Genomic DNA, 14,886 nt, shown 5'->3' on the forward strand with positions numbered 1-14,886 from the left:
AAAACATACGGGGATTGTAGGTTAATTGGGGTATTTGGGTGGCTTAGGCTTGTGGGTTGGAAGGGTCTATTAGCGTACTGTATGTCTAAAAAAAAAATGAGTCGAAGTGTTTCCACAAACACACTTTTTCTCCGTGAACAAAGTTTCCTATATAACCAGTCTGGACCTGGAGTGCCATTTTAACCATTTTTATCTTCACTTTGAGTTAAAAGGCTCATCTTGATATCCACAAAAAGCTTCAGCAGATTTGTCTTTGAGCTCTTTGGCTTAGAGTTTGCACTTTAGACATTACAATGAACTGTGAGCTCTCCAACTCACTTTGCCAGAATAACCACTGTGATTCTTTGCTATCTCACCCTTGTATGCAGTTTGTCTTCCATAAGTTCCAAAGTTCATAAATGTTGGTTCCTATGAATGCAGTGTGATGTACTGTTGTACAGAACGATGCACATAGTGTGTATAGTTGACTCAAAAATGCAATACACTCTGCCCATGGAGACATAATTACCAACATATTTATGTGTTGCACCTGGTTTGGAGCTGATTGAGGATAAGAAGAGGCTGATAAGGTTGAAGGAGACTTGTGATGTGCTGAGGCAGCAGCAAACAAGCACAAACTCAAATGACAAAAGGCTTTACTCCAGTAAAAGTCTGGAACACCAGTTCAAGCCTTGGTGACTCCCGTGTGACTGGCTCAGGAGAGGCCCGCTCAGGTTTATATTCAGGTCGGCTGATTGACAGCTGGCCAGGTGGAGTCAGCCCCTTAGGTGGTCTTCCTGAAGGTACAAAGATTGCCCCCTGCAGTCGGCTGGTGGTCATATCACCACAAGACTTGAAAAATAAATGCAGATATTGTAAAACAAAATTGATGATTTCAATTCAAGGCTTTACTGGATTAGTAGGTACTCTGGATTACTTTAGTCAATGCATTGTTGGGACTTGGTATGAAGAATTTTTGGTAAAAACTTATCCCAGGTGGAAGGATGTAGACAGGTTGAAATTTTCAGTTCTGGGCGGTCGGTCTATTGTGTAAATGGGGGTTTCAGCTGGACTATGATTATAAGAACCATGTTGTTTTAAATTTATTTTTCACACTGTGAACCATATCAACCAAAATACACACAAACATTTCCCTCTTAAATATACACAGTGGCATTTTTTTCCCCCCTCCCTTCCCTCCCTCCTTCCCACCCCCCTCCAAACCCATTAAACATTCAACATATACGATACAATAAACCCATTAAACAATGTCATCACACCATGAAAATAAACAAGAAAAATGTGTCATCTACTTTTACACACTGGATCAAGTCATTTTGTCTTATCATTTTAGGGGGTGGATGTCCGAGGCAAGCCTTCTCTGTTATGCTCCATGTACGGTTCCCAAATTTGTTCAAATAATGTGACTATTTTTAAAAATTATATGTTATTTTTTCCACTGGAATACATTTAATCATTTCTATGTACCATTGCTGTACTCTCAGGCTCTCTTCGGATTTCCAAGTTGACCTTATACATTTTTTTTGCTGCATCTAAAGAACCATGTTAAAGATGAATTTGTTGTGGACAGTGCAGAGCAGCTGGTAGAGGTCAGCCTGCTTCTCTCACGAAGCAAGGAAAGTGGGAACGACCACAGACCCAGGCAGGACAGCAGACGCTGGAATCTGAAGCTAAACACCATCTGCTGGAGGATCTCACTGGGTCAAGCGGTACCCATGAGGGGGAAAAAATGTTCCTCCAGCGGATTGTGTTTTGCCACAGACCCAGTTTGTGAGAAGGGTTCTGGAAGCTTCTGCTCTTGCCCTAGTCCTTCCTAAGTCTGATTAGTCCTTGCCCTTACTTTCACTGCCCAGGGTGCTGAGACACCCTCTCAGTTCCTGCTCCTGATTGCCATTTGATTGCTACCCCATTGTCCTGGCTGGGACCAGGACTTGGATGCTTGTGTAAGTAAATGATATGTTTTTCAGCTGAGGTTTTCTCCACCCTCTACCCTGGGGATTCCAGCGAAGCTGCCCCCCAGATAAGAAAAATGTTAACTATGGATAACTACTGGCAGTCAAAGAAAATATTCACTTTAATAGGATTATGGGAGAGGAAGTCTAGACCATTGAGAGTGAACAGGAGGCAAGTGGTGCTGTGCATTAAAATGGTGGGGGAGCAATCCCTGTATGAGTGTCCAGTCAGAAACATCCTTGCACTCTTCCTGAGTGAAGCCTGCAGAGAGTGAATTGGGTCCTGTCACTGCTCCCTGGCATCTCTTCAACAAACATATCACGCGCATTCTCTCAAAGCAACCCTACGTCCAGTTCTGAGTGTGATGCCAGCAGGAGAACACTGACTTTATGTCTTCCAATGAGTGAGTACGTGTGCGAGTTGTGTGCGCGAGTATGTGTGCACGTGTGCGTGTAGCTGTGCATCTATGTGTATATCTGTGGCTGTGTTTTGTATGTGTTGCCTGGCTCTTTGAGTGTGGCTGAGTTGTGGTTGTGAGTGGGTATGTGTGCCTCGGGATGCATACTTTTGGGAGGGTGTGAAGTTGCCAGAACCAGGGATCTTGTATCCTTGATTATTTCATCACTGGTTCACACTTCACAGGGACACTTCACAAAAGAGGAGAGAGGGCATTGGATCTCCTTTTCCAAAAATGTTGTGTCTGGCAACAATCCAAGAATCAAGTTCCCAGTTACAAGGGAAATTTAGGATAATTGGACCCCAACACCATGTCTAGTTTCCCCCTCACCAATTTCCAGACCCCTCCATAAAGATTCCCAGTGAGGAACTCCCAGATCAAGCACATTTTCCCCAAGAAGAAAATTGATAATTTGTTTCCATTTGAACGTTTACAATGTGATGTCCCGAGTCTTCAGGTAATGTTGCTTTCATGTGCGAGCATTTGTTCCTGCCCTCTCCTCTTTTGTGGATTGGATCAAATGTTTTGAAAGAGACTTTGAAGGTTGCTGGGGCATGTCACGGGAAGGGTGAAGCGCATCAGATCAGAGGCAATCCTCGCCCTGTTGGGCAACTCACGAGCCCCTGGCAGAGCTGACTAGTGCCTGCACATCACCTGTGTAGCACCCATGCACAGCTTGCTCAGGATCAAACCAGATTCCAGAGGTGACAGAGGACTGGTTGATAGCTATTGTTATTTAAAATAGTCTCTGAAATAATCTGTGAAATTGTAGGCTGGTGAGCCTGACATCAATAGTGGGTAAGTTACTGGAAGGTATGCTAAGAAACTGGATATATAATTATTTCGATAGGCAGGGACGGATCGCTTTGTCTTTTATAAGCGCCTTTGACAAGGTCCCACATGGGAGGTTGGTCAACAAGGTGCAGTCACTCAGTATTCAGAATGCGGTGTCATATTAGATTGGTAAAAAGCCTGCCTGCATTTTGCTTATTCCTTGCAAAAGGGTTCAGGCCTGAAATGTCGGTAATATCTTTACCTCCCATGGACGCTACAAGACCGGCTGAGATCCTCCAGCATTTCTGTGTTTTTACTACAATCAGTGTCTGCAGACTTTCATGTTTCATCACAAACTTCATGAAGAATAATCTCACAGGAGCTGCCCCTGTCCCTTTAAATGAGAGGTACAATGGTTCTTTAAGTGAGATTCCTTGGGTTAGTTTACTGACATTTCTCTTGCCAGGCGGGAGGTGAAGTGTTAGCTTTCTGGTGAGGAGTCTGGCTGGGTTAGTAAGCTGTTTCAATGCGAGCATTCATTAGTCAGACAGCTCAAAGATCTTCCACAACATCTTCAATCTACATGAGACAGTGAGTGGCAAAAGGAAAGAGAGAGAGGACCAATGCTTGACTTGTGCCCATTGCAAACAGCTGGAACATTTTGGATGGGGTTATGAACTGACAAGAGACAGCCAGCATTCTGTTCCCAAGAACAGTATTAAGACAAGTATGTGCTACACCAGGTTTCATTTTTTTTTAAGACAGTGTGGAAAGAGCAGCCTATCCTGTGAGAACTGCTTTTCGAGTCCCACTCACCCCTTCCTTTCCCCACTCGTGGTGATTTAGAAGCCAGCAGGAACAGATCCAGCTTTTCCCAATGTTAGATTACTCACTGAGACGATAGAATGAGGCAGGAATTGTAAAAGAATGACTAGAGTTGTACTTGGTCTGTTCCTGAACTCCCCTCTACACACTGGGTAAAAAGCACAGTTCCTCTGGCTGGCACAAATTATTGATAAAGGATTCACTCTCTAATTTAATACGAGTTGGAATTCAGATTCAGGTTTACTGTCATGAACACGTGCCACAACATTTGTGGTTTGGCAGCAGCAGGATCGTGCAAAAATTCAATCAATTATCGTCTCGTCAATAAAATACTTAAAAAATAAATAATTAGTGCAAAAAGAGAAACAAGTGAGGTTGTGACAGTGGGTCATTGGCTGTTCAGAAATCTGATGGCGGAGGGTGTTCGTCTTCAGCCTCCTGAACCTCCTTCCTGATGGTGGGAGTGAGGAGGGCAGGTCCTGGGTGGTCATTGATGATAGAGGCTGCTTTCTTGAGGTACCACCTTTTAAAGATGTCCTTAATGAAGACTGTGCCCATTTTGGTGCTGGCTGAGTTCTGTAAACTGTTCATTGGCCCCTCCATACCAGTGATGCAACCAGCTGAAATGCTCTCCACGATACAGATTCAGCAATTGTACAACTTGCTGTTCTGAACAGAATTAGAATATTTTCCCCCCGAGTTAATTCCCATCTTCTACAAGCACAAGAAAATCCCGAGTGATTCCAAATCTATTCCACAGTGTATGTTACAGGGCCACTTCAGTGCAAAAGGGGTGAGGTCAGATGCCATTAGGCAAGGTTGTAAGTTGTGCTGGCTGATATGGATCCTTGACGATTGGTGCTGCTCTCTGATAGCAGCGTTCAATACTGGGGAGAGTTTTGCCTGTGATGTCCTGGGTTGTGTCCACTATCTTTTGGAGGGCTTTATGCTCGGAGGTGTTGGTGTCCCCAAACCAGACCATGATGCAGCCAATCAGCACACTTTCCACCACTCCTCTGTAGAAATTTGCCAGGGTTTCTGATGTCATCCCAAACCTCTGCAAACTTCTCAGGAAGTAGAGACGCTGACGTGGGAAACTCTAATGTCCCTCTCACACAGCCATCATCTGCTCCTTGATTGTCTCACCAGTCACTGCAACCAATGAACTCACCAACCCACACATCGTCAGGATGTGGGATGAAACAAGGACGCTGGTGAAACTCATGTGGTCACAGGAAGAATATGTAAACTCCACACAGACAACACCCTAGGTCAGGGTAGAACACAGGTCTCTGATGCTCTGAGGTAGGGGCACTACCTGCTACATGCTGGCTGGCCACAGCTGAAAGTGAGCCGGCAATGCTCACCAAGCAGGCATACTGTGACCAGAGGGCTCCACATGCCTTACTGTGTGGACAGATCTGCTGGCTCTGATAGCTCAGTGGTTAGAGCACTGGCCTTGTAAACCAGGGGTTGTGAGTTCATTCCTCACTGGGGCTTCATTTCTGTGAGGGGCTATGGACATAGTGGTAACTGTCTTTTTTACAGTCGACAAGGTTAAAGAATTCCATGTATGTTACATTTTAAATGTAACCCTCAGGTTCAGCCCCTCAATGCCCAATAATGGGAGAACCCTAGACAGTGGTCCTTCTCCCCCCCCACTCCCCCCCAACACCCACACGTTGGCTGCACCAAGCCTCAGAGCGTCCTTCAGCACATATCCTGCAGCCTAGAATGTGCCAGTCAGCAGCGCTCCCTCACTAACATCCCCAGGTGCTGAAAAGACCAGAGGTTTTGGGCAGACCTAAGTGTGTCTTTCACTGAGTTGATGACCTTCCAGCAGTTCCAGATGTCAGACTCAGAGTGCAGTTGTAATTGGGAACAGGCTGCCTCCATCAACAGTACCAAACACTATTTAATCACACAACATGATCAGGGCTGTTGCTTCAGATCAAAGTGAAAAGGGAGAAAACAAGTTGTTTTTCAGTTGCAGAGATGGTGTGGTGGGGAATGGATGGGGAACATCTCTGACCGAGTGAGAGCACAGTGGCCATGAGTTTAAGTTGTGGAGGTCATGTGGTTGATGGTGAGAGAGAGAGTTAGAGACTGAACGGCTGAGGGCATGTCCCACAGATCAGGCTGAGGGCATGGGGAAAACCATTGTAAAGGATGAATGGTCTACAACACATGAACAGGTTTCTTAGCTGCAAACAAAGCAAGTGATGTGAAGTTAGAGAATTTGACGTTGAATCCAGAAGAATGTAACCATGCTCCGTGAAAGACGTGGTGTGGTTGTTTGTGTTCACGCTGGGCCAGAGAGCACCTGCTGTGTTAGGTGAAGAACTCTTTGTTTACGGGAGAAACGGCATGCTTCACACCAGAGAGGGCCCCCCACTGCAGCAGATTTAGACTCTGGCCTGGAGTGGCTTCTGCTTCCTGCAGCTGCACCTCCCCAACCCCAGGCCACTGGGAAAATTTAAATTTAGATATACAGCCCTTTCGGCCCTCAAACCCATGCTGCCCAATTACACCCAATTAACCAGCAACCCAGTACATTTCAAAGAGTGGGAGGAAACCGGAGCACCCGGGGGAAACCCACATAGACATGGGGAGAACATACGAACTCCTTACAGATAGCACGGGATTCAATCCCGGGTCACTGGCGCTGTTACACTGTTCTGCTAACTGCTACACTAATTCCAACAGCAATGGACAATTCCAAAGCCCAAGAACTGGGAATCTGAAATATATTCATAGCAATTCAAAAATTCAGAGTTATACTGCAGGGAGGCAGGCTGTTTGGCCCAACTTCTCCGTACTGTGTAAATAGTCTATTCTTTTTTAAATTTTTTTATTTTTCACACTATAAACCTCATTGATCAAGATACATACATTTTCCTTTTCAAATATATACAGTGTCGTTTTCTCCCCCCCCGCCTCTTCCCATCCCACCCTCCCTGCCTCCCCTCCCATTCATTTAAAGTTCAGAATCTAAGATACATTAAACCCGTCAAACAATGTTGTCACTCAATAAAAACAAAGAAGAATTTCCACTGAGTCAATTCTTTTCATTCCCTTCTCCTTCTGTCATTTTAGGTGGTAGATGTCCCCGGTAGGTTTTCTCTATTGTGTTTCATGTATGGCTCCCATATTTGTTCAAATATTGTAATATTATTTCTTAAATTATATGTTATTTTTTTCTAATGGAATACATTTATTCATTTCTATATACCATTGTTGTATTCTCAAGTTATTTTCTAATTTCCAGGCTGACATAATAGATTTTTTTGCTACAGCTAGGGCTATCCTAACAAATCTTTCTTGTGCACCATCCAAATCAAGTCCAAATTCTTTGTTTTTTATGTTACTTAGGAGGAAGATCTCTGGGTTTTTTGGTATATTACTTTTTGTGATTTTATTTAATATCTGGTTTAGATCTTCCCAAAATTTTTTCACTTTCTCACATGTCCAGATTGCATGAATTGTTGTTCCCATTTCCTTTTTACAGCGAAAACATCTGTCAGATACTGTTGGGTCCCATTTATTTATTAACTTTTGAGGTGTAATATATAGCCTGTGTATCCAGTTATATTATATCATACGTAACCTCGTATTTATTGTATTTCTCATCGTTCCTGAGCATTACTTCTCCCATGTTTCATTCTTTATCTTTATGTTTAGATCTTGTTCCCATTTTTGTTTAGTTTTACTATTTGTTTCCTCGTTCTCCTTTTCTTGTAGTTTAATATACATATTTGTTATAAATTTTTTGATTATCATTGTGTCTGTAATCACATATTCAAAATTACTTCCCTCTGGTAACCTCAGATACCAATTGCTTCCCAATTTGTCCTTCAAGTAGGATTTCAGTTGGTAGTATGCCAACACTGTATCATGAGTTATATTATATTTATCCTTCATTTGTTCAAAGGATAATAATTTATTTCCTAAAAGCAATTTTCTATTCTTTTGATCCCTTTTTTCTCCCATTCTCTAAAGGAAAGGTTATCTATTGTAAAAGGGATTAGCTGATTTTGCGTCAGTATTAGTTTTGATAGTTGGTAATTTGTTTTATTCCTTTCTACATGAATCTTCTTCCAAATATTGAGCAGATGATGTAATACTGGAGAATTCCTACGTTGTACCAATTTTTCATCCCATTTATATATGTTCGGGTATCTTCTCCCCTATTTTATCTAGTTCTAATCTCGTCCAATCTGGCTTTTCCCTTGTTTGATAAAAATCTGATAGGTATCTTAATTGTGCGGCTCTATAATAATTTTTAAAGTTTGGCAGTCATAAGCCTCCTTGTTTATACCATTCTGTTAAATTATCTAGTGCTATCTTCAGTTTCCCCCCTTTCCATAAAAATTTCCTTATTATTTTCTTTAACTCCTTGAAGAATTTCTCCGTCAAATGTATTGGCAATGCCTGAAATAGGTATTGTATCCTTGGAAAAATGTTCATTTTAATACAGTTTATCCTTCCTATTAGTGTTGGTAGTAAGTCTTTCCAATGCTCTAAGTCGTCCTGTAATTTTTTCATTAGTGGATAATAATTGAGTTTATATAGATGGCCGAGGTTTTTATTTATTTGTATACCTAGGTATCGTATTGCTTGCATTTGCCATCTGAATGGTGATTCTTTCTTAAATTTTGAGAAATCCGCATTATTCATTGGCATTGCTTCACTTTTATTTGCGTTAATCTTGTATACCGACACTTCTCCATATTCCTTCAATTTCTTATGTAATTCTTTTATTGATATTTCTGGTTCTGTTAAGTATACTATAATGTCATCTGCAAATAAACTGATTTTATATTCCTTGTCTTTATTTTATTTTCTGCTCTTATCAGTTCTGCTAGTGGTTCTATGGTTAACGTGAACAATAAGGACGATAGTGGGCATCCCTGCCTTGTTGATTTGCTTAAGTTAAATTGTTTTGATATATATCCATTTACTGTCACTTTCGCCAATGGCCCCTTATACAATGCTTTAATCCAATTAATATATTTCTCTGGTAAACTGAATTTTTGTAGTACTTTGAATAAATCATTGCATTCTACTCTGTCAAAGGCCTTCTCTGCGTCTAAAGCCACCGCTACTGTTGGAGCTTTATTTCCTTCTACTGTATGAATTAAGTTAATAAATTTACAAATATTGTCTGTTGTTCGTCTTTTTTTAATAAATCCAGTTTGGTCTAGATTTACTATTTTTGGTACATAGTCGGCTAATCTGTTTGCTAATAGTTTAGCTATTATCTTATAATCTGTGTTAAGATATTGGTCTATATGTCACTGGTGCAAGTGGATCTTTCCCTGTCTTTGGTATTACTGTAATTATTGCTGTTTTGCATGAATCTGGTAAGCTTTGTGTTTTGTCAATCTGGTTGATTACTTCCAGGAGGGGAGGAATTAATAAATCTTTAAATGTTTTATAGAATTCTATTGGGATTCCATCCTCTCCTGGTGTTTTATTATTCGGTAGTTTTTTTATTATCTCTTGTATTTCTACTATTTCAAATGGTTCGGTTAATTTATTTTGTTCCTCTATTTGTAATTTCGGTAGTTCAATTTTAGTTAAAAATTCATCTATTTTGTCTTCTTTCCCTTCGTTTTCAGTTTGCTATAATTGTTCGTAGAATTCTCTGAAGTTTTAATTAATCTCCGTTGGATTATATGTGATTTGTTTGTCTTTTTTCCTTGATGCCAATACCATTCTCTTAGTTTGTTCTGTCTTAAGCAGCCATGCTAGAATTTTGTGCGTTTTTTCTCCTAGTTCATAATATTTCTGTTTTGTCTTCATTATGTTCTTCTCCACCTTATATGTTTGTAGTGTTTCATATTTTATTTTTTTATCTGCCAATTCTCTTCTTTTAGTTGTATCTTCCTTCATTGCTAATTCTTTTTCTATATTTGCTATTTCCCTTTCCAACTGCTCTGTTTCCTGATTGTAGTCCTTCTTCATCTTGGTTACATAACTTATTATTTGCCCTCTGATGAACGCTTTCATTGCGTCCCATAGTATAAACTTAACTTTCACTGATTCCGTATTTATTTCAAAGTACATTTTAATTTGTCTTTCAATGAATTCTCTAAAATCCTGCCTTTTAAGTAGCATGGAGTTTAATCTCCATCTATACATTCTTGGAGGGATGTCCTCTAACTCTATTGTCAATATCAGGGGTGAGTGGTCCAATAATATTCTAGCTTTATATTCTGTTTTTCTAGCTCTGTCTTGCATGCGAGCTGATAGCAGGAATAGGTCTATTCTTGAGCATGCTTTATGTCTACCCGAATAATATGAATATTCCTTTTCCTTTGGGTGTTGTTTCCTCCATATATCCAAAAGTTGCATTTCTTGCATCGATTTAATTATAAATTTGGTTACTTTGTTCTTTCTGTTAATTTTTTTTCCCCAGTTTTATCCATGTTTGAATCCAAATTAAGGTTTAAATCCCCTCCTCTTAGTATGTTCCCTTGCATGTCTGCTATCTTAAAAAATATCTTGCATAAATTTTTGATCTTCTTCGTTAGGTGAATATACATTGAGTAAATTCCAAAACTCCGAATATATCTGACATTTTATCATTACATATCTCCCTGCTGGGTCTATTATTTCCTCTTCTATTTTAATTGGTACATTTTTACTGATTAATATAGCTACTCCTCCAGCTTTTGAATTATATGACGCTGCTGTTACATGTCCTATCCAATCTCTCTTTAATTTCTTGTGTTCCATTTCAGTTAAGTGTGTTTCTTGCACGAATGCTATATCAATTTTTTCTTTTTTCAGTAAATTTAGCAGTTTCTTCCTTTTGATTTGGTTATGTATTCCGTTAATATTTAAAGTAATATAGTTCAACATAGCCATTTCATACTTTGTTTATCTTTCCTTTCCGTTTCCTCATCATCACCTTTCCTTCTTATCCATTTCTGCTTTCTTGTTTTTAACACTTTATAAGACAACATTTCTAAAACATCAAACATTTCCATTATTCTCCTATCTAAAATTTCTTTAACCCCACTATCCCCTCCCCTTCCTGAGTTGCCCTTTATCCCTTGTCGGGCAACCACGTCTCCCCTCTCCATTTGGATTTGCGAATTCACTCGCAAGCATCAACTGATTTTGCAGTGACCGTAACTCCTCCCCACCCAGCCCCCCCCCCAGAAAAGATTCCAATTTTCATATACAACAAAGGTCACTCTCTTAATTCCCTCCTTACTTCCTCTTTTCCCTTTCTTTCCCTTATTAATTCTTATCTATACTCTATATATTTTCTTTTAAATATGCATACACTCATGTACACACATATATACATATATATATATATATAATACACACATACATATAGTTCGTGGTCATTTTTGCTCTCGTTACATGTCTTCATCTCTGTCTGTTTTGTAGTTGTTCTGCAAATTTTCGTGCTTCCTCCGGATCCGAGAATAGTCTGTTTTGCTGACCTGGAATAACTATTTTAAGTACCGCTGGGTACTTTAGCATAAATTTATATCCTTTTTTCCATAGGATCCCTTTTGCTGTATTAAACTCCTTTCTCTTCTTCAGGAGTTCAAAACTTATGTCTGGATAGAAAAAAAATTTTTGACCTTTGTATTCCAGTGGCTGTTTGTCTTCTCTTATTTTCTTCATTGCTTTCTCCAATATATTTTCTCTCGTTGTATATCTTAGGAATTTTACTAAAATGGATCTTGGTTTTTGTTGTGGCTGTGGTTTAGGGGCTAATGTTCTATGTGCCCTTTCTATTTCCATTTCTTCCTGTAATTCTGGTCTTCCTAGGACCCTGGGGATCCAATCTTTTATAAATTCTCTCATATTCTTGCCTTCTTCATCTTCCTTAAGGCCCACTATCTTTATATTATTTCTTCTATTATAATTTTCCATTATATCTATCTTCTGAGCTAACAGCTCTTGTGTCTCTTTAACTTTTTTATTAGATTCTTCTAATTTCTTTTTTAAGTCCTCTACTTCCATTTCTACGGCTGTTTCTCGTTCTTCCACCTTGTCCACTCTTTTTCCTATATCTGACATGACCATCTCTAATCTATTCATTTTTTCTTCTGTACTTTTAATTCTTTTTATTTCACTAAATTCTTGTGATTGCCATTCTTTTACTGATTCCATATATTCTTTAAAAAATATATATATCCATTGTCTTGCCTTTCCCTTCTTCCATTTCTCTGTGTTGTTGTTGTTCTTCTTCTTCCTCTGGGTTGCTCATCTGTTGTTTCCTTGATTTCTTTTTACTCTCTTCTTTCTTGTTCTTGATGTTTTCTATGCTCTCTTGCTGCTGTGCTGTGGCTGTCATTCTCAGCTGTGGAGATCGACTCCTCAGCTGGTCCCCCCTCCTGTCAGTGTTTTTTTTGTCTTGCGCGTTTGCGCACTTTTGCTTGGCTCCGCAAGCCATTTTTGTAGACCCGAGCTCGGGACTTCGACTGACCTGAGGGAGCGAGCTTCTCTCTCCACGGCAGGCCTCCTCAGACAGGTAAGGCCTTCACCTTCTTCTTCCGATGTCTTTTCTTCTTCTCTTCTTCCCGTTGCTTTCGACTTTTCTTTCTTCGCTGCCATTTTCTTCCCACCTTTACTTTCACTTTATTTTAATTTTTGTGTTTGTGCCTTTGTGTTTTCTGCGTTTTTTTAAAAACTTTTCCGGAGAGGGCTGGAGTTCCCCGACCGGCCACTACTCCGTCACGTGACTCCTCGTAAATAGTCTATTCAAGCTAATCCCAATTGCCTGCACTTGTCCTTATCCCTTTGAATCTAAAAACCTGGCCAAGTTCCTTGACCGTTTTAATTGTTCCCACTTCTCCCACCTCGTTTAGCTCATCCACATTATCATCGCTTTCTGTGCAAAAGCTATGGCCTTTCATCCCCTTTCAACTTTTCTCTCTCATAATCCTGTACCATCCAGTCTTACACTCCCCTCCCCTGGGAAAAGGACTGACTGTTCATGCTTGTCGTAATGTTACAAACCTCCATAAGATCACCTCTCAGAGTCCCACACTCCAGGAAAAACATTCCTAGCCTATCCAATCTTCCTTTTACTCAAGCCATGTTCCTGTGAGTCTTTTCTGCACTCGCTCTAACTTAGACTCATCCTTCCTATCATGCGATGACCAGATCCGCACACTATAGTCCGCGCAGCAAATTTGTACGATTTGACATTTTTTCATACTTGATGAAGGGGTCAGGCCCAAAACGTTGGTTCTGTATCTTTACCGTTGTTGTATAAAGAACGCTGATACTGTTTGACCTGCTGAGTTTCTCCAGCATCGTGTTTTTACTTCAACCATGGCGTCTGCAGACTTTTGTACATTTGTACAGCTCATTCCATAGATTTGCTGATGACACCACCGTTGTTGGCTGAATAACTGGTAACGATTAGTCAGAGAACAGAATATCAGTGGAAAACCTGGTTGGGTGGCACCAGGGCAACAATCTTACTCTTAACGTCACCAAGACTGAGGAGCTGGTTGCTGATTTTAGGTAGGAGCAATCGAGGGATCAGGCACCCGTCTGCGTTGATGGGATGGGGATGAAGAGGGTTGGAGCCTTCAACCTCCTGGCACATTTCAGAAGACCTCTCCTGGAGCTGGTACATTGAGGCAACTGTAGTAAAAGGTATGTCAACACACTTTGAAGTCTGAGATTTGGCATTTTGTCAAAAACTCCATTAAGCTCCTACTACAGGTGTATCTCTTTCTAAATGGTCTCCATTGTTTCTATCTTTAATAGGTCGTATTAATGCTTTTAAGATGATAATTTTACTTAAACATTTCTATTTATTTCAAGCAGTCCGAGTTTTTATTCCAAAATCCATTTTTGATTATTTTGACTCTAAAATATCTTCTTATATTTGGAAAACAGGAATGCTAGATTGAGTAGATTCCATCTGCAGAAATGAAAGAAAGACATTGCTCTGGCTTTACTAGATCTGAGACTATTATTGGAGAGTTAAACATCTGCGATATTATTTACTGGATCTGAGACTATTATTGGAGAGTTAAACATCTGCGATATTATTTACTGGATCTGAGACTATTATTAGAAAGTTAAACATGCTCGATATTATTAACTGGATCTGAGACTACTATTGGGCAATTAAACATCCACACCATTATTTTCTGGATCTGAGACCATTATTGGGCAGTTAAACATCTCCGATATTATTAACTGGATCTGAGACTATTATTGGGCAGTTAAACATCCACACCGTTATTTTCTGGATCTGAGACCATTATTGGGCAGTTAAACATCTGCGATATTATTTTCTGGATCTGAGACTATTATTCGGCAGTTAAACACCCGCGATATTATTTACTGGATCTGAGACTATTATTGGGCAGTTAAACATCCGTGATATTATTTTCTGGATCTGAGACTATTATTGGGCAGTTAAACATCCAAACTATTATTTACTGGATCTGAGACTATTATTGGGCAGTTAAACATCCACACTATTATTTACTGGATCTGAGACTATTATTGGGCAGTTAAACATCCACACTATTATTTACTGGATCTGAGACTATTATTGGGCAGTTAAACATCCAAACTATTATTTACTGGATCTGAGACTATTATTGGGCAGTTAAACATCCACACTATTATTTACTGGATCTGAGACTATTATTGGGCAGTTAAACATCCACACTATTATTTACTGGATCTGAGACTATTATTGGGCAGTTAAACATCCACACTATTATTTACTGGATCTGAGACTATTATTGGGCAGTTAAACATCCAAACTATTATTTACTGGATCTGAGACTATTATTGGGCAGTTAAACATCCAAACTATTATTTACTGGATCTGAGACTATTATTGGGCAGTTAAACATCCACACTATTATTTA

At 39.9% G+C, this 14,886-nt stretch overlaps 1 protein-coding gene and 1 long non-coding RNA gene across 7 annotated transcripts in view; one reads left to right on the forward strand and one right to left on the reverse strand.

Annotated features, from left to right (window-relative positions):
- The window catches only part of LOC138746838 (zinc finger protein GLIS2-like), a 274,859-nt gene that overhangs the window by 209,330 nt on the left and 50,643 nt on the right, over window positions 1–14,886 (forward strand). Inside the window, exon 1 of one of the 6 annotated variants that reach the window (XM_069905373.1) lies at window positions 13,562–13,648. The exons of the other annotated variants lie outside the window; for them this stretch is intronic. The gene's annotated coding sequence lies outside the window, so the exon portion shown is untranslated. Of the gene's footprint in view, window positions 1–13,561; window positions 13,649–14,886 lie in introns of those variants that run through there. 6 annotated transcript variants of the gene reach the window in all.
- Window positions 11,994–14,886, reverse strand: part of LOC138746840 (uncharacterized) — a 35,439-nt gene continuing 32,546 nt past the window's right edge. The window contains exon 3 of the long non-coding RNA XR_011347149.1: window positions 11,994–13,636. This is a non-coding gene — a long non-coding RNA (uncharacterized lncRNA). The remainder of the gene's footprint in view (window positions 13,637–14,886) is intronic.

The sequence above is a fragment of the Narcine bancroftii genome, chromosome 12, assembly GCF_036971445.1.
Source record: "Narcine bancroftii isolate sNarBan1 chromosome 12, sNarBan1.hap1, whole genome shotgun sequence".
NCBI classification, from domain to species: domain Eukaryota; kingdom Metazoa; phylum Chordata; class Chondrichthyes; order Torpediniformes; family Narcinidae; genus Narcine; species Narcine bancroftii.